This window comes from Lampetra planeri, chromosome 9, assembly GCF_965212315.1.
Source record: "Lampetra planeri chromosome 9, kcLamPlan1.2.h2, whole genome shotgun sequence".
NCBI classification, from domain to species: Eukaryota; Metazoa; Chordata; class Hyperoartia; order Petromyzontiformes; family Petromyzontidae; genus Lampetra; species Lampetra planeri.
Window position 1 is genome coordinate 9896055 of NC_136115.1, and position 21512 is coordinate 9917566.

Sequence of the window (21512 nt, forward strand, 5' to 3'; positions counted from 1 at the left end):
CCACAGAGAATAGAAGCCGGGTCCCGAGAGGGACCGGGGTTGTTGTTCATCCTGGAAGAAACCCTTCATCTACGTTCTCTGTACAACGAGTCTCCAACACGTGGACCCGGGCCGAAGCTGTTGGTCCCGGTCCGTAGTAGCAGTTACTTTGTAACTAGTGTAGTTAGCCTGGTGGTCACCACCAAAGGTTGTTATTCTGTTAAGGGGAAAGTTATCCCGCGTGTTGGAACTGAATACATGTGTTGCCTCCAAGTCTACGTCTACGACTCAGTTGAATCCACTACAAGTATATCAGTTAAACTAAGGTCTTCCATGCCAATGAAATAAGGCTGAATTAATATGATGATCAGTGTCCATTTTTATATATATATATAAATATTGAAAAAAAAAACGTCAGACAACTCTCATGGTGGGCATGTCATAATTGCATCTCATTGGGGTCTCACTTGTTAAAATAAAAGAGTCCTAATTAAATTTCCAATGGATATTTTATGAGCAGAAAACAGATACCATTTTGCATAAATGTTGTGAAAAAAACATTTTTCATTTAAATAATTGTCTCACTGCGTAGCAGCTACATTTGTAAATCGATGCACACACATTTGTCTTAATTATTTTACACTTGACTGACATTTCCCTTGAGACATATATATGGCTTCAACATTAAGCTGCAAGTCCAGGTGATTCTTTTCCAGAAAATCGTGCATAGCCTCAGGTTAGTCATTAATTTGATATGACCGCCCCCTGCTGTCTCTATGTGTGTCACATACAAACATACAAAGCAGCTATTGATATTCAATGCTTACTGGAACAATTCAACAAATACTGCAGTGTCTACGTTAATTCATCTTAGACTGACAAATTGTTTCCAACATATGCGAATGAATTGCGTGGTTTTATATCTGACAAGTTAAAATTGTGAACATGCATCCGACCAACTTTGTTTTTTCATGGCTCGCAAGTTTCTGTAACGACATTGACACCCATTCAAAAGAAGACGCATTTAACACGTTTTGCTTCGCAACATCCTTTTGTAACAGCAGAGGTGTGAGATATTAATGGTGGCATGTGGCTTTGTAGCCTCTCAATGTGCAGTCACTTTTGATCCATTTCAGAAAAATGTCAACACATACTGTTTGTATTGTAAATGACAAGCAACAATGACAATGGTCACAAATTGGCGTTTATATACAGCACTACCTACCGCATGAAAATAACATCTCAAGGTGCTTCACAGGAATAATGAAAACAACTGACAAAAACTATTGAGTTTCACTGGAACAACATTGGCTTCTATTTGCCCAGAGACGAGGGCATAAGATTGTGACCCTTATGTTTATGGTTTTATGTTGTTTGGCCCCATGCCTTCTATTGTGACCTCTTATGCCCTTACACCCCTGGATATACTTTGCACTCTGCTGTTGGAATCCACTTTGCCCTTACATTGCTCGTCTCATCAATAATAGCACTGTCTTGAGGTGGCTGGCTCAAGGGGCTAATGCTCTGCCCGAATCAGAACACTGAGCCATTACTGCCGAGAGCTTGGGTTCAAATCCTTGGCTCCTAACTGAGATAAAACCAGGTATTCGTATGTGGTGAGGTTGATGGTTTCAACCTAGTCACCAATGATCATGCAAAAAAAAACTTCACTCGGTGAATCTAACGTGTGAGGTAAAGATATGGGACCTAACTCACGTAACTACTTGAGCAGACTTTCTTCTACATAGTGGCAAAAGAATGGCAGCAATACAATTTAAACATTTGCTAATTTGAAATTTATGTGCGGTCAATTGCGTGCAAAATCACGACCAATCTGTCCCGACCCATGGCAAAGTTTGTGGAATCATCCAAAGTGGTGGAGTTAGGGCGGAGAGAGCAAAGTTTTGTGTAAAGTTTCTGTATGTTTATGGAATCGCTTCAGTCACGATCTGGAAGCATGTCTCGTGTGGGCATGGGGGCCCCATTCCGCACAAGTTTATGTGCACGTTTAGCACCTCCAATCTTTTTCCACATTTGCAAAGGAAGTTTATAACAGGTTTTCGGCGATGTAAACTTCCTGCCAAATGCCTCAATGGAGTATTTGGCATATGGAATATTCATAAAAGCTTCTTTGTGCAAGATTGGGATGCAATTTTATTAGGGTTATTATCATCATCAGCTGTGATCTATCTAGTTTAGTAATGCTGGCTAGAATTAGAGCCATATTAAATTGTGAAAGCAGGTAAAGGTGTGACTTGCACATAGTACTCAAACCACCTTGTATGAAAGACCTCTTGTTTTTTAAAACAACTTAGCCAATATTTAAATTCTAGCCAGATGGGTTTGCTCAGACATTTACTGCATATTAATTCTGGGTTGTAACTTAAAGAAATAATTGCATTTCAATAGCACTTGTATATTTAGCAATATTACATGTGTGCTAGCAGTCCTTTCATTTTATTCCATGTACAAAGATGCAACATGATACTTTAATGGTATTGCTGCAGCTATGGCAGACAGTTTATTTTGGAAATACAGGAAAATAGGAAATTGCATTGACACAGTCAATCATTAGACAGGCAAATTCCTTTTAAAATGGTCTCTGTAGCTATGATGTCCGAATTAGTATGGGTGTGGGTGATATTTCTGAGATGAAAACAAACTATTTTAAAAGCTGCATAAACATAAGCCTCAAAGCTGGGCACTGAATCAATGAGGATTCAAAAGCATTCTGCTGTGCGTCTAAGTTGAAACTGACATGCCACAAAGTGTACCATTCATACAAGACACTTGGTTTAATTTAACACGTAGACTTTCATAACCAACATTATTCATAATAAAGGTTTTTGGGTTAAATCGCTGTTGACGTTTTACTGGTGACATCCAGCTTCATCAGTCGATTTCCCAGAATTGTGGTCTTCCTGTTTCCGGTCTTAAATCGAGTGAGGTGGTGTTATCACTGTGTGCCTATCAGGGTGCAATGATGCGGGGGGGGGGGGTTAATGATAATCACTGGCACCCCACCTTTGGAAAGTGGAATTTCCACCATTAGTTCTCAGCCACCAATGGAGAAAAGTTCTGTCTCATTGCTTATTTTATCAGGGAGACATCTTCACCTGACTTTGTGCTGGTACTAGGTTGAATAATAGGGCCCTAGGATGAATTTCCACTTGCAGACTCTTACAGCTGAAATGCCAAAAGGGATGCAAATAGGAAGCACCTTTGGAAATGCCATGGGTGAGGTGGGGTGGTGCCTCTAAATAGTTTTTCATCCCCCTATATTTTCCGTCCTCAGCTGCCACTGATTTGGCTTAACTTGACATCTTCTAACAGTGGTCATACTAAGGAGATATTGGCCCTCGCCAAGGCAAAGTGGAATTGTTTGACAACACTGCAGTAACATATGTGCGTATAATAACCATAGTACTATGCACCATCTGCTTCACAGTGAACATTAAAGATCCCCTGACATCATTCGCTTGAGAAGGCCATTGTGTGCCGGTGTCAGGATTCAAATTTGTCAAATTTGAAGATTACTTGCAGTTTGCTCGAATGGGATTATACATAGCAATCATTGCCCCCCACTAGCAGGCTAATGCCCATTTGCAGGCCAATCGCTGTGTCACCTTTTGCCAAACAGAGACAGCTGCCACTGGGGGTGCCCTTTCAAATGTTTGAAATGAGATCTGATGTAAAGCACACCGAGGCACCCTGCCATTATTAAAACAAGATTTAAAGTTCCTAAAACGGTTTGTTATACTTAAAATAATACTTTACAGCCCTGAACAAAAGCTGCCGCATGCTATGTTGGTCATGGAGGTTGTTTGATCATACTTCAGCAAGTTGGTCAGTCCAGTGTGAGAAACAAGAAGCATGGTTTGAGTCCCAATAGCGTGTGTGTGAATGTAATGATTTGCTATTGTCTAATCAGATCTTATATTATAATCAATATTCTATTCACTGATTAACATAAGTACTCTAATTTAATGTACATTCATGAATTTTCTATGTTTTGTGTTATTTAAATGTTTTTTTTCTCTACATAGCTTATGTAACAGCAAACTTATTTCGGCAGAATATCTACCACTCAAATAGCAGTGTTGAATCCTTTCAGAAAAGAGTCCTGAATCCTTTTAGCACTGATTTGCATCTCCAAATTTTGGTAAGCCCTTTCATTATTTTTGCTAGATGTCTATCGGGTAAATATATAATAGCAACACAACCTTATACTTACATTTAATTCATATTGGATCATCCTCACGAGAGTCCATGTCCCCCTGTGTCACAGACAGGCGAAAAGAGCCAATGCAGCATTAATGCTTTCAACCTTAGTTCTAAAGTATTAAAACGGTGTGGAGTGGTGGTGCAGAGGTGAGTGCACTGCCCTATGAATCTGGCGACTCGAGTTTGACTCCCGACCACGGATAACATCAGTGTTGAGTGATGTCTGAACTGGCCCTGAACTGCACGCTTCACCAACCAACACTGACCAGTGTGGTGAAGTATAGTCAAACAACACCCATGGCCAACATGGTGGTTGTGTGGCTTTTTCTCCGGGTCCTCTAATTTTTCCCTCCACATTTAGAAACATGCATTTTGAGTATTTAGCTGCTATAAGTTTACATATGATAGGCCACTTCGTTGATCTATCATTTGTGGCCAGGTCGCTTCTATAAAAAGAGCTACATAGCTCAGTGGGCCTTACCTGTTAAATAAACAATATATCATCGTTTTATCACATGAGAATGAGTGAGAAGGCAATTTCTCTTTACACCAACCAGAACCAAAGAAGTGCACTTACGCGTAAATGAAAAACCTGCGAGGGAAAATGTTAAGACAACTCAAGAGAAACTGATATTTTTAAAAAAATCTACCAGACCCAACATCTCCATTGGTTCTCACAATGGGAAATCAAGTCTCACCACTGCAACAAAGGATGGATGAAGCGCAGGTTGCGACCCCGTGTGCCATGCAAATGCGTTATCAAGTTGGCTTCAGCTCGAGAATTATCATTATGATAATGCAATCATTTGGGGTGCTGAGCTCCCCCTACTGAGCAACACTTTTGAACAAAATTTTAACATGAGGAGCATTTGGCTGCGTTAATGGCAGACATTAATAACTATGCTTTTCTCTGTCTATTCCATGCCATGAATAATTTAACCAGACAGTGCATTTTACACTTCCTGCGACTTACAGTGATCGTGCATTGGCAAGCAGTAATTGAGCTAACCTGCCAATTGTTTCCTAAAATCTATTATTTTTTTTGCAGTGTGGATGTCCCATCGTTTTGTAGAAATTATTGGTTTCATTTCAGTAAATGTATTCAACAAATGTTAGCTGCCATATCAAACAACACTTCTGAGAATAAATTCTAAAATAATTGTGCAAGTATGCATTGACAAAACACCGTACAATTAATAGAATGAACAATTTAACATTATAATCACAAATCAAGGAGAGTTTCTGATATGTATATACGTTCTTGCCTTTGTTGTATTTATAGTAAGGTAGTACTTGCAAGTTTATAAAAAATGGATCAATAGGTTTTTTTCTTCACATCACTAGCATGTATGCGAGTCAGTTGCTTGCTCTGGGCTACGACAAACTGAACTCAGATCTATAGAGGCAATACAGGGAATGTAAAATTCATGGCATGTAGTTGTACATACTTCATGACATCATTAGAAACATTAGTTTATACTTTTAAATGTATCCACGATTGACGTATGATCACACTGGATTAAATTCCAGTCAAATGTGGTTTAATTGGCACACCTATCCCCAAGATTTATAGCATTCCAAATATAAAACACACCACAGTTTTTTATCTGTGCAAGTTGCCTCATAAAAAATTTCATTTTAAGCTGGAAATATTGCATCGGATGTCATAAGGTTTCTTTCTTATTTATATACGAGGGAAGAAAACATAGAATGAAGGAATTACATGTAATATTTAATATCCCATTCTAATAATTGTAAAAAAAAGATCTTTATCGGCAGTCTGTGTTCATTATGGATGCATTACTAACATGCCAATAGAATATGCTTTGCATGTTTTAGCAAATGCTACAATACAAGTTTCATTGGACAATACTTACAAATTAAACACCTGAAACCATGGCAGAGATGTAGTATGAAAACAGAATCTTCTATTCACAAAGGGTTCAAACGTTTATAATAAAATTTTAGTCGCACTGAGCTTCTGCGTTGGTGTATCAGCTAAATTGAGTCTCAAGGCTCATGTATATGAGGGTTCTGCTTTGGCCAATTGTTGTAGTTTTATTTTGGATTTCTGCACGTGGACAGAAACCAGCATACTCATAGAATGCCTAATGTGCAACAACTACACCAACATATTTGCTGCACTGTCTCTAGTACATGCTACCTTGTTCAGGAGCCGTGTACCAAAGACAGTGAATATTAAGACATGACCAACATGGATCCTGCTTCCTTCAATAATTTTAATTCAGATATTTGGCATTCAATCGGCACACATTTTTGGGAAATTCAAATTGTCATTCAAATTTGTGTCAACTGTTCCCCTCATTTATTACTGCCATGTCCTTAATTCATACTTGCCTGTCATCTAAATAAACCTCTTGACATTAATGATGTTTTGCTGCAGTTGAATGATCACCTGGCCTATCACTTCTGCCATCACCACAAACATCTGCACTGATTGCAGCCATTCCCCCTTTTGTAAATATTTTCTTTCAAACAATTGCCACGAAATTGCAGATGCAGCTTTTAATACATTTCAATTATCCGTATATCCTCAGGGGACAAAAAAAATTCACCTTACAGGTATTCTATCGTCCAGCTGCACAAGGCTATCACCATCCTTAATCAAGTCGTATTCTGACATCTAGCAGCAATATATGGGGGGGAAATAAATTCCACATGAATGTCAATGTGCCCCCATTCAGGATAATAACTTGACCAAAATTGCACTAACAGAGGTTGCAGAATTTTTTAAGTTATCTTTACTTACCGAAACAACTTCACAAGTATAATTCAAGCAACTCAAGTTCTTGTGGGCTTGACCCATGCTACATTGCTTGGTCAATCAAAAGACATATCTTTATATTAAAATTCAGAACTACTTGACGTCAAAATTAACTGTCCACTAAAATTGCGCTAATGTGCCACTTAACTGATCTTGTTTCTTCTCCAAAAATGAGTAGTGAGCCATCTGCTGAATGGCTCAAGGCCCAACAATCCAACAATAACGATGCTGCTATATTCTTATCGGCCACACATGCAAATTGTGTTTCAGCAACTGGGAAATTCCCTGAGGAATCGAAGTTAGTGTTGTTCCCGGTTGACTCGGCAGCAACTTTGTTGCGCGACATTGTTTGAGATGGGGCTGGAGGCTGTGACAGTCAATGTTAAGCCGACTTTAAACATTAAACGGAAAAGGGAATGAGTAACAATATAATCGGTTTCGTGGATCATGCGATCTGCTATGTAGCTCTCAACCCCCGTGAAGAGAAAATGTTTACCAACATTTTTTTAGATGACTGATAACTTAGAAGCATGGCTGAGCCTTTGCTTGGAAGAAGTTGAACAACCCATCGCTGCTGACGAACGGACACACCCTGATGAATTGTCTGCGATGAGTCGCCTGCCACCTACTCGGACACATTCGCCTTTGGTGTGAAATTTAACGAGAGAAGGGAGATGATTGATTGGCATGAAAACGTTGAACTGGATCTAGCCCAAGAGGCCACAGAATGCACGTCTCTCATGTGCAATTTTCCACTGCTCATGGAGTGTCTTGGTAAGAATTATTTTTATTTACAGATCCGTTGCAGTTCCCCTATCTGTTGCTTAGGTGTAGGAAGAGAACGAGTGCAGTCATGCGGGATTTATTATTTTGACCCAGTTGCTTTGTCACCTGTTAAAAGCTGCACCTTCATCTGACACGTGAGAATTAGTTTCTTTGCACTTAAAATAAAAATAGATTATTTCAAATAAGACATCTTAGAAGTGTATTTTGTTACGATGTAGTTAGTAGCTTATTTTGTATACAGTGAACATTCTTTTTTGTTTATTTTATAAATCAAGAGCAAAAAACGTATTCTGGCTTAAACAAAATTATAAAATTGCTCATTGTTTCGTCCGTGGTTCTGAGTAAGTGATAGAAATGTCAAACTTCTCAGGTAGGGACCATAGTTTTAAAATATAATATTGTGGTTAATCTGTAAAATGCTCAGAGTATGCAGACATAACATAATAGTATTACTGTAATTGGTATTACAAATATGAAATAACAGGGGAGGATTTTGCTGAGATTCATTTATATCAGTCAATACTGGTCATCTTGTGCCATTGAGGAAGTTCATGTGAAAATAAAAAACAAAATTACACACAAATTTACCAACCCATGTACGTTATGATTTTATGAAATATTGGGTTGATTCTAATTTTATCAGCCTAAATGTTGTAACTGTACTCTCCATGGACTAAACTCTGACATTACACTGGTCGAGTGTGCTTGAAATATTGCTGTTGTTATTGATCCCGAGCTCTCATTCTCATCCCACAGATGTCACCTCTGCAGGACCTCACACCTCCATGTATGCAACATCTCCCACATCCGCCGAGACTCTAATTCGTGACTTTATCCCAACCAGACAACTGCAACGCTCTCCTCTATGCCCCCTCCCCAATTACACATTTTGAAAATCAAGTGGAATCAATATGCTACTTCCCGACTCCTTACCAACACCACTGTACTGGCGCCCAATCCAATCCCAGATGAACTGCACGAATGTACTTCTATTCATTTTCTATGGACTCAATCCCACCTACTTCTCCCCACTCATCTCACTCTACTTCTCATAATGAACCCTCTGCTCTCGCAACAAAGGCCTTCTATCGAAGGCTCCTCTCGATTTTCATTCAGTGGGAGTTCGCTTCTTCTCATTTCATGTAGCCAGGGTCTGGAGCTTCCTTCCCTCAGCCATCAGTACTGTTGACTCTCTTTTTGTGTTGAAGTCCAACATCATGACCTCACTCTTTTCCTCTGACTAAAACTTTCTCTGTTCATCAAATGAAACAACTTTTCCCCTGGATCCCGGTGTCTCAATGCTCTCGATCACGTCGTTAAATATGGTTGCATTTGAAGGCTCCATTGTATTTCATTTTGAACATAATAATTGACCATATTCAATCTTGATTTGAAGCTTTCGTAACTGCAGGAATCCATACTCTTTACCATATTCAATTGTATTAATTTTAAAGTTGTTAAATGTAAAACAACTGCCTTTTCCCTTCTCATCACAGCAGTGTGAATAATAAAGCATATTCTCACGATCAATTCTACTTTGACATTTCGTGGTTTTTTGTTGCCATTAAATAATAGAGGGAAGAAACAAAGCGTATACAATGATAAAAGGAAACTGAACAATTCGTGGTTTTGATCAAAACACCAAGGTAAAAACTGTTCAGAATAAAACAAATTGTTTCTTTGTACCGAGCCATAGATTATAATTAAAACACCCTGGGAACTGATGTTCTGATAACTCCATACTTCCCCCACCTGGTCAGTGCTGCTTATAGCTTCCAGTACATCCAGCTCTTACCACACCAATGTAAGATGGTCAAAAACATTTGTGTGTTGGTGTACAAACTTCTACTCCTGCAAAACATAACTGTCGTATTTACACATTTGGTCTCATGAGAATCAGAATGGATGTTTCCACATCACAGGACAATTACGTGAGTAGATTTATTTGAGACCTTCAAGGATGAAACTAAGTTTAAGAAAAGGCGTGGAGGTAACCAAGTTTTTTCAGTGAAAAGCAGCGTGAATTGTTTTATACATTTAGAGTCCAGTGATATAAGCATGATCAATGTACGGTAAAGGCAACAATTTGTCAGATTGAATCGTAAATGTTACATTATTTGTATACAATCAGAGAATGCCCTGCTTTTAATGACAGCTGAATTTCCTTATCTCGTAAAAGGCTTCCTACAAATCAATTTAGACCTGCAATGGCGGCCCACAAACTAGTCTAGCAACTGTAAGAGAATGCTTTATGCAAAATAGTCCCCATTCACACCTCAAGTTATAGATATCCTCCATCATTGCCAGGGTGTCCAGACAGTCGTGATGATGTATGGACGGATGAGATGAATGCCAGGTAACTGCCTTGCAGATAGTTGCCAGTGGTACTTGTCTCACAGGCCCAAGATGCTGAGAATTTTTTTGTCGAGTGCACCCAACAGGCAGTCTGCCTCTCACCAACTTGAGAGAGATAATGTGCCTGGCCTTTGTGACCAGAAGCCTTCACCTGGTAGCAACGAATATGATGAACAAGCTGTTTTGCCAATAGATGTTCTCTGAATGTCCTTTAAATGTGTAGCTCTGTTTAGGTCTTTGGACAGAAGGAGTAGAGGTTAGCAGTATCACTTCCTGTTACATAGAGAACAAGGAGACCATCTTTGGGAAGAACGCTAGAGCCAGAGCTGGGTCCATGCATGAGCGCTTGTAGTTTGTCCACCCAACAAGGTGATGGGATAGCAACAAGCACTTAATAGTGAGAGAAAATTCCCAAGAAAACGGCCATCAAGTCGAAGACACCCCCCATTAGCTTTCTCTAAGACAAAGGCCAGAGGAGCTGCATGCTGGCAGCCAGTCCTCTGGTCTGCTTGCCTCCTCATAGACATATGAGAATGGGCCCAATTCACGAGCTATTTTTGCCCATCATTCTACCACTGCCTTTTGGCAGAATGATGGCAGTTTTCGTAGATAAACTGAACAAGTATACACAATCCAACGCTACTCATGCCGAAATTATAGAATGGTCGAAAGTGGATTGACACATGGCCAATGATGGAAAAAAAATATCCGGAAACGTTCCATCATTGTGCGGAATCACATCCACCATAATCTGAAACGGCGGAATTGACGGATGCATGCACATGAATATGACCAATGATGATGATAACGACAAAGAAGATAAACACTAGGATGATTATGCTAATGATGACGGTGATGTTTCTTTCACCATTGTTGCTGCTGCCAATATTGCTAATGCTGATAATGATGAATACGATGAAGATCATGCAGAAGAAGCAGTGGATTGATCATGGCTGATGATGAATATGAAGTAAAACCTTAAATCATATATAGCTACATTTACTATATTCAGACATTATTATTATTATTATTTACAGTATGAATGAAAAAAGAGCATTTTTAAAGTCCTTCCATCTTAAAGAGTGAGAACAAATGACTGCATCTTCCCAACATTTGATTGCAGGAGAGAGCTGCCATCTATGCAACCATTTGTAATAATCAGCAGACGAGAGTAATTTCTGCACAGGACTGATGGTGGAAGGGTGCCGATTGCTAGCGTTCAATTTTGAACAGATAGACCACTAATGGTGATTGGAAAACCAACTGTCCACTGACCTTCAACGGAAGCCAATGCTTATGAAGGCAGCAACATTTAAATTGGTGAAGTTATCAAGTCATCACCGCATGACTGACTCATATGCACGGAGAGGGGGATGGATCGATTGGATATTTCACAGTGCAAAATTGAATGTCTTACACATACACATCCATGCTGGCCTTTATATTCAATCATGTACTCACCTAGGTGTGGAGTGTTTAATTATGAGCATATCACGTGGGTGACACAGGAATCGAACTCACCTCTCTTGTGTAAGGGTCGGTGGATAATTGATTCAACCAAATTGGTCTGTAGACAGCTCAGCATAGCTAAGGAAGTAATAGGCAGTCTATGAGATGGCCACCCAGAGGTCGAGATGTTATCTTCTGATTATTTAGTTATTTACGGATTTAAATGTCCTTCATATGTTATTCATTGACTGCTAGTTCTTGATAGCGTAATTTAAAGTTGTAGCTTTTATATGTTTCAGGAGGATTTACGGTAGTGTAATACAGGATAGGCCATAATTTTTTTTACAATGTATTGAATAAAACAATAATACATTGTATTTTAGGCAGGTGAAAAATAAGTTATCATATCTATTATTTTTTAAGCGAAATGTTTTTTCGTTCTCGTTAGGAAATCTTTTTTTCTTACAAAAATTTAATTAGATACCACGGTGTTTATTTTGCACATATGAGCATATCTTCCTAAACTGTATTTTCTTTTGAAACCATTTCTTTGGAACCATGCTTTGCATTCTTATAATATTCCAAAAACAGAGCTGTACGTATATTTTTACACGTCTTCCTATAACTGATTTGTAGTAACAATTAAAGTGTTTTCAAACGTGAAACAACTACAATGTACACCACATTCAAAATTGCACTACATTTTTTTAAACCTTAAGTTTCCCAAAATACCATAGATGCCAGCAATTTTGTGCCAGTTAAACTGTATTTCCTTGAAGCCATGTTGTGAAATCACAATGGGTGGTATTCATTGCATTCATTTGCCTTGTCCATCATCTGTTAGCCTTAATGCAAAACATAACAAAGAGGGAATCGCTGTACAATTTTATGAAAATAGCGAGAACGACTTTCAACACAACAAAATGTCACCCATTATCAATTTCCACATGGAGCGAAATTGTTGAGGCAAGTGCTGTGGCTCCTAGCACCACGGTTAATGCAATGCTGGTATTGCATTTTTACTGCAGACTTGTCAACACATTTTTAAATGTCAGTCAAACAAATATAAAAAAAATCTTACGGCAAAAACACAAAAAAGAGCTAAGTTTTTAAATATCCAACAGCAGAATGTTTTCATTGACATTAACTATACTTGCCCCAAACTGACAGAAATTAGCCATTCTTTCCACTCCGAGCTTGAGTAGTAGGGCACTCGGCCGAAATGTCATCACTCAAGCAGGTGAAAACACATTCGTTTAATCTGTCTGGTTTACAAATGATCATTAATTATTATAATATATTTAATGTTTTTGTATGTACATTGGGGAATAATGTTTGTTTACGGTTATGTTTTCAGGCTCATCGGCCAGGGTGGCTGTGGAAACAATGAAAAGATTGTGAAATCCTCCAGCCCATCGCCCCCACCTCTGTTCATAAAGAAGAATAAATGGGTACACCACACTGCAGGTCGTATATGGTTGTGTAAAGCGTGGGTCCTCCCACATCTACCAAGATATCTGGCCAGCATAGAAGAGTAGGCCAAATACACTATAGAGGGGGTTCTCTAGAGGCCCCCTCTAAGTAGAGGCCCTCCTACCAGCAGTGGTGTGAGTGAGCAGTTGCCCAGCTGCCCTTGGAAGTGTGGGGTTCTTTTGGCAGCAAAGCGATTTCACATTATGGTATCGTTCTAATTATATTATCTGTAAAGATAACGCCTTTTATTCACAAAATTAACTGAAGATTAAATGGCAATAATAATATTAATAATAAATATGGACAATATGATTAATTGATATTACTATTATTTGTGAACATTTGTGGCTATTTATATGAATTCATTACCTGTCATCCACCACTTGTTGGTGACTCCTAATGTCCATGAGAATTAGTAAATACAGGTGACAGGAAGATGCAGGATAGCGTGCAGTGGACCTATGCAACATTATGGTATCGCCATGGCGTACAGTGCGACTCTATTCTTCTATGCAGACTGAATCACAACACGATCAAGTATTGGATTATTAATTAATATATTTCTAAACTGGAATTTATCTGAAGTAACAATCCAAAGTGATATGACGTTTTGTGCATTGGTGATATAACTGCGTTGATGGTTTAATCATAGGGGTCTTAAAACTAAATTCAGACCCTAATTTACTTTGATTCCAGCTCACTATGCTGGAGCCATCATGAGTGCCCTGATCCAAACAACCACTCCTTATTATACACGTCTCATTTTCATTAGATAACAAGCACAGGTTTACAATTGGGAGACACGGTAATTTAAATTATACTGAATATGTCTGCACTTGTTCCAGACACCCCAGTGGGTTATCGGCACGTGTTAAAACCACAACAGGTGCCAAAACACAAACTCATAGTTATTTATTAATACACACAGTTCATTAAAATTATCAAATAAGTAACACAAAGTGTGCGTCGTCGTCTAACACCATGGGCAGAGCTCTCAGCGCTTCCTCCTTGGTCCAATTCACCAACCGGTAAGCCGCCTCGAAGCGCCACGTGCAAGCGCTCCAATCGCCCCCTGCTCTGAAATGGTGGCCCCCGGCTGCGTGTCTCTCGCGGTGCATGTAATGGCGGCCTCCGGCCGCGTGGTCTCTGTGGCACGCATAATGGTGGCCGCTCCAATCGCGGACGTTCCCTGGCGTTCCTCAATCTCTGGCGGTCGGCCGTCTCCTCCCGGCACGGTATGTGCAGCCAGCCCCGCCAACGTGATCGCAGTCAGGAGCTCCACCATTTGCGCGAGCGTCGCCCTCAGGAGCTCTAACTGATCCGATACCACACGCCATCCAAGTTTGGGCTGCTGCCGCGGAGAAGCTGTCGCTGGTCTCGCCGTCTCCGGCGTCGCCACTTCTCCCGTCGCGACTTGGGTACCTGGGAGTGCCGTTCCCGGGGCTGTTAGGAGGTCCAGCGTCTGGTCCTCATCATCGTCGGAAGATGCTACAGGTGGGTTACGTTTCTTATACTTCGACATAGTTTTTATCTTCTCACTATTCCAACTTCTTTTTTCGATGAGAAATTTTTTTTTATCCCTCTGACACCAAATGTAGTGAGCTCCTTCCGACACACGTCTAGTAGAAGACTTCTTATTTATTAAGAGCACACAGGGCGATACACTTTGTACGCGGCTACATATAGGCAGTCCAAACACGCAGCCCATCTCCGTCCTGCGCTACACGCTGGCTGGTTTACGAGCATTGCGGCGTCGACGGAATTGGTCTTGCAGAAGAACAGCCACGTGGTCGAAGACAAAGAGATGACAACGGCAGCGACGCAACCAGCACCCAGACCCCACACTAACAACCCCAAACCTCTTGTTCGGTGCTCCTTATATCTGCCTGGCGCGGCCAAGCTCCTCCTCTGGCCACGCCCCCTTTCCAGAACCTTCGGGTTGGTTCCCAGAGCTTCTTGACTGACTCCGCCCTTGACCTTTACCCCAGATACGCCCCTTCATAATGAGGCATTATGTAATGCAACTATAACCGTAATTATCCCTACAGGCCGGCAGGTGTCACCCTGTCATTGCACATACATTGAATGACAATAATTAAAAACAGGCATCAAGTAAGCGTTTCAAAACAAATTAGATATTATTTATTAACTTGAAGTAGTAAACACTGCCATTCGTCGTCTGAAAAAAGGGAAAGCACATTTGACCAGTTAGAAAAACTGTGGACATTATCAAATAAGTGGGACCAGGTGTTGGATCAGATTTATTAAACGAATCGTTGCACAGAGTTGAAACACCTCAATCACAAAATTATGTCTCAATTATGCTTCTCTTTAAAAGAGACTCAACTAATTGTAATATTAACAGACTAATTAGTCACTTGCCACATGGACCTACATTGTTCACAAAGACCAGTGGGAATGGAATAATGATACATTTAGAGGATAACAAACCGTGGAAATTACTCAATTGGGATTATATATTAATCATAGGCCCCAACTGTGAACATATTTGTACGACCCTCCTGAAAAAAAAATCCTGAGACTCACTGTAGCTTTCCTGAATAAACACTTGTGGTTATAACTATATGTGAGCAAGCTGAATTGAGGAAATGTTTTTTTCTACATTGAATAATGATGTACTATCAGTCAGATCCTGGCAAAGACTGATGAATTTCAAATATATTTTAACTTACCTTAATAGAATATGAACATGCATTTCTTGCAGTCATCCAAGCTCTCAAACAAAATAATCAAGGCCTGAATTGAATATATTTTAAAAAATGACGAAGAAAGTTGATAAGGATGCAACAGTCACACTGAGAGTGCACGCTACAAGTAACACAATACGATTAAAAGGAGAGCCGGGCAAGGAGATATGCTCCAACCAAATTATTTACATTGAAATTAAGATGATCTTCATGAAATTTGGATTGGAGAAATAGAGGCATAGACATGAACAGAGAATTTTCTTTGGAATACCGCACTGATATGAAGGCCAAATTAAGGAAACTGTATGTGCAGCAACGACTAGTATACAATAAATTGTGTTGTGCTGCTCTATAAACAAAATAATAATTAAATGACTCGTGCTAAGCTAAGTTTTTTTTTAAACTATCCAGTATTAACGATATATATTCACACTATGAATGCAATGGTGTATATTATGCAGCACACACACAAACACAGACCTGCATATGTATTGTTTACTTTTCTAAAATGAAGTAAATTCTGGAATCTGGTCAGGTGGCTTCAGTCGTAGCGTGACCAAGCTCTCAAGCTACAGGCTGCGAGTTGTATCCCTGTTTGGGGGTTGACTCATCCCATCATAATTTTGCGGTCGATAAAATTAGTACCACATTGTGGGGAAATCAGCGGGCTTGTAAACAGAAAATGAACAACCGCTCGACACTCATTTGATCAAGAAATCACTTCGATACCTAACTATATATACATTTCTGAAGACCAATATGAACACAATTCGATCCTCCTGCAAAGATGGCACTGTATAACTTTTACTGCAGGAGCAATGCATTCTAAATAATACGGTATTTGCGTAGCGTCTATGCGTTTCATTTAGATTCATGAAATAAGTAAATAAATATACCGCACAGTCACTGAATGGAAACACACGTGCACGCTCAATGTGCACTTATTTTCTCTAAAGGCCATTCTGTGTGTGTGCAAATGACAAAGGGGGGAATGCAATGCTAAAATGTGGATTGTAAGGTTGAATTATGGCTGTCAAGCAATAGATTAAAATGCAGAGGAACACAGACCATGCTGTGCATGTACTGTAATCCGTTCCAAATCTGAGCAATAAAATGGTTTATCTTGGATCATAGCTGAGATACACCGGGTGCCTCCATGCTGCAATATATTCACATTGATTAAAATAAAAAAATCCTCAGAGAAGGGTTCAATAAGTTCGGCGTTCGGGAAGCCTTCATTATTATTGTGTCAAATCATACTACGTTTTAATCATTATATTTCATTTTTTAAGTTTTGCTGGATGGAGCGTGCGTCCGTGGTGGTGATGTCACCGCGCACACCTGCGTGATGACGCCATCCACATCCCACATCGTTGAGCCGGAGTTCCTACATCGCTTGATATCACGCCCCACCTTCCACCCCCCACCACCCACCCCCACCGTCTACCCCAGGCGAGGATCCCACAGCAAATGCGTGGACACAGTGCCCGTTATTGTAAAGACCGAAAACCAAACATACCTGTCAACCCCTTATTTAGTGCCTATCTTAGTACAGACCAACGCAGACCTTTTTGGTCACCCCGTGCCCTTATAAATCTCAACGTTCATCCTACAAAGGCCCATCACAAGTGATAAACACAAACAAAGACAACATTGTTTGTTGTTGCCCATATTGAAACGGCTGTATGCCGAATGGACCTGAAAACGCAATTTCCCTGTACAAGAATACGGGGTAAACCGTATGGGTTGACACGATATGCTTACCTGGCATGGTACGCATGCAAAGGGTCAGTCAGGGAGTCAATGGGGGGCCGTACACCCCACTGCCCTCGCTTGGCAGGTGGGGTGCGACGTCTGCCCCTTCTGATCCCTCCTCCACCGAGTCGGTCGGCTCCCGCCGGGCCCCCGCAGACCGAGTGATGGGGCCCCCCACACGAGCGCCCTCTCTGAGGGACCTACTCGTGCTGCTGGCTTACAGCCGCACGGAGTTAACCCACACACCCGCGTACACCACAACCAACGCTAACGGAGCATACAGCAGCATGCTCGCACCCACACCTGCGAGTGATTACCTCACCACGCGCCCATGTTGCAGCTCCGTGTTCACTCTCGCAGCATGTTTCCCCCACGCAGTCGTTCCACACATAAATCACGGACACCACACCGATGCTCTGTGCTAACTTTTATTTGCGGCACAAACCCCGCACTGCCCGGAGGGAATATTTGGCGAGAAGAGCTTAGCCTACTGCTACCAAAGTCCCTACCACGTACCTTGCAGCTATACTCACGGCATCGCACGGACGCTGTGAGAGTCGGAGGAACGAGGACGAGAAAAAACTTTACCTATCCCTGCCTCGTGGCGGCACTCACTGGCGTCGCACTGACGCTACGAGTGGCTCGAGAAGGCAGGACGGCAGGGAGTCAGTTTTTGGCGGCCAAGATGTTGAAGGCTTCTCTTTTTATTCCCCTAACTTCAAAAGCCCGGGGTGACGTTGTACCGCACGGCCAATTGTGCATCTACCTGTGATTACCGCCCACTCGTACCTTGTCCTACGTGGAGTGCGGTGGCCGCTTGTTCCAACCACAAATGTCCTTCCATGCTCATCAATTCAGACCTCATGGTCTGCTCTTCTTGCCTAATATTCCACCCTCAGCCTCTCCCGATGTCGTGAATGACTCATTGCGGCTGGCCCAGTCAACCTTTTTGCGCCCATACAATTTTAAGCCAACTCAGGGGCACCGCAATGTGACCTGTCCTGCAAGGGTCAGCCAATCTCCTGGCACTGGGAAACCGTGGGACTTTCCTCCTAGGGACCCTTCGAATTAAAACGCGTCGTGCCAGGCAATCCCCCCCACCAGGACACTGCGTGTGGGTGCTCAGTGTGTGTGCTCAGTGTGGGGGCCAGGGGGGAGTTATGGTGCTTGCCGAGTTGCTTCAAGGCCGTGGTACCACAAGTGTGTCCAAGGCCTCTTGATTGGCGCATGGAGGCCTCAAAGACGATTTGGTTAGGGTCAGAGAATTAAACCGATTGGAGGAAAAATTCGAACTTCAAAGGCGGTGAAACAAGGGATGTCGTGGGGAAACGGTTGACAACCATTTGAGAAGGAGGAGGATTTGAAGGACGAGGAAACGAGGGTTGACTGACGGGGGGTGGGGGTAACGGTTGACAACTGTTGGAGTAGGAGGACGAGGATTCGAGAAGGAGGATGAGGAAACGAGAGTTGACTGTCCGGGGGAATGGTTGATAACCGTTGGAGAATGAGGACGAGGATTGGAGAAGGAGGATGAGGAAATAAGAGTTGACTGTTGGGGGAAACGGTTGATAACCGTTGGAGGAGGACGAGGATTGGCTGATGGGAAATGGGGTGAGTGAACCATCGAGAAAGGGGGGCTCGAGGGATATAAAAGGGGATATGGCTCAAGGGGAAGGGATGGTTGGAGAGAAGACGAAGTTCGTACCTGAGGAATCGACGTCCGGGCCTAAAGAATAATGTTGGTGTAGTCCACAATAAAGGCGCTTAGTAAAGCAAGAACGTGTGTTGGTGTTATTACATTATTATAAACCAAACATGTGTTTGATCATTGCTACTTTCCCCGTAACATTTAAGTAAATAGAACACCCTCATGCAGAGGGAGACGTATTGCACTGTCTTCAATACTGTCTTCCCAGTATTGATGTTTTCACACCAGACCTGGTACTCTTATCAGGTTGAGTTAATCTAAGAAAGGTGGAGGACACATTTGAATTCTACTTGCCACGCGATGAAAATTACGACTGGAAATCGAGCTCAAGTGACTAGAATCATAGAACAGTGAGCTAACACCTGCCTCAGGACTCCCCCACACGACATTAATTCACAAACATTTCTTGCACAGCCCTTAACAGACTGTTGGGGCAAGTGCTATAAGCGAGCATCCATTCGGGTTAGCAAGGCTCATGAGGGGGTGATATGGATGGCAACACATCTGGCTGCCTTTGTCTCCCCATCGCTGATGTCTACACAACACGCAAACTACTTTACTCATTTAAAGGATGAGTCAACCTCGGAGAGGTGCAAAACCAGTTCAGACATCACTCGCACACTGATATGAGCTGCGGTAGAGAATACAACTCAAGTCACCGGGTCTTTTTGGAGCGCGCGAACCACTATGTATGTGCGCACACGCGCACAAGCTCTGTAGACAAACACGTCCCTGTACACACACGCAAAAGCGATGATATAAGTGTGCTGACCTTGAGAGGTTTGCCTAAAATAATACACAGTGCAGTACCTTACACACATTAACACGTTCAGAATACACACATTTGCAATGCAGCAATTAAGTACCCAGCAAGAGCATTAGAAAAAGTTACAGCTAATTGAACTTTGAGAAATTAGAATAATTTAAGCCTTGCTGTTGTGAGCCTCCTCTCGTAAAAAATGCAATAAAAAGCAGATTAATACAGTAAGAGTCCATGGTAATAGAGTGCATGGACACTGATGAATAATTTGGTGGCAAGAATTTTTTGAGGTTGCTGCAGAAAAGCGTTCTATCTGTAATGGTCAGTGCGAAAAGACACTCACATTTGTCATGATGGACCCAGCCACATCACCCTGACATGTGCAATCTCATCTGCCAACAGCGCACTAAATGACCCTGCAAAACAAGAGCCCATCACATTTCACCAAAGCCACAGTGCATAACACTTCCACAGGCTTTTGCCATCAATACACTTGGTAATGTAATAACTCTTACCATAGCAGTGGTGCTGAACATGTGGTTTGCGATTATATATATATTTTTATGTTGTTTCCATACTTACAAGTAACGCATTGCAAAATTGCACCCATGACTCACGTCTACAGGAGGAGGGGGTAAGGATCGCAAGGAAGGCTGCAATGTAATAAATGCCACAATAACACATTGCTAACTACAGTAAACCGCTCACAATACTTTAATTAAACAAAAGTAATATCACAAAAACGTGTCTTCTTGCAGATATACGTTAGCAACCCTGAGCCAAATTTCTATCCATTCCAGTCTCCAATTAGGATGACCACTGCTGACATTTCACAAAATAGTATTGATTTTCATCAACCATGGAAGTATGCCCAGCTCCATCAACCCAAAACTAGAATATGAACTTCCAACATTCTGTTTGTGATGCAAGTTTTCCAACTGCAGCACCACTCATTAAACTGTATTTACAGATGAGTTAATAACATCCAGAAATCTATAATTTAACATTTGCATTAAAACAATTCTGAAATAAACTGACAGCACAGTGGATGTATTTCAGCACAGTGATAGTAAATAGCCTAAATACTATTTAAATTCAATGAGGCATCATTATACATTAAATGTGTATTAAAATTTCAATATTTCACGATGGTTTTCTTCAAGTCAAGGGGATATCTTTTCAACTATGAAAACCTGTAGCAGCCCTTAATGTCCTTCTCAAGCCTTGCTGCCCATAGTGTGGTGAGTCAGGGGTCATTTCCAATACTCTGTGGTCACCCGAGCACAAAATATAATTGGGACTGTCCTTCTTCCACAATGCTCCAGCAGTGAAAATTGGGATAAGTCCTAGCATCTGAGTGGTGCTAAAGCCTTGTATAGCAAACCATGATGCACTTAGGGCATGCTTTTTTGCAAGTGATTGGTTTTGAATAGTAATGCGCATGAATTGTAAGTGATGAAATGAAATCAGCCAACAATACATGCTTGTTATTTTTACTGTAATTGAAATATTGTTTTACTAAAATGTTCA

At 41.2% G+C, this 21512-nt stretch overlaps 1 long non-coding RNA gene across 1 annotated transcript; it reads right to left on the reverse strand.

The window, feature by feature from the left end:
- Nucleotides 1-481: 481 nt before the first annotated feature.
- On the reverse strand, nucleotides 482-20401 carry LOC144720750 (uncharacterized). The gene is made up of 3 exons (XR_013585799.1): nucleotides 20326-20401; nucleotides 4214-4256; nucleotides 482-965 (listed from the first exon to the last, which is right to left on the reverse strand). It is a non-coding gene; the product is annotated as an uncharacterized LOC144720750 (long non-coding RNA).
- Nucleotides 20402-21512: the final 1111 nt, after the last annotated feature.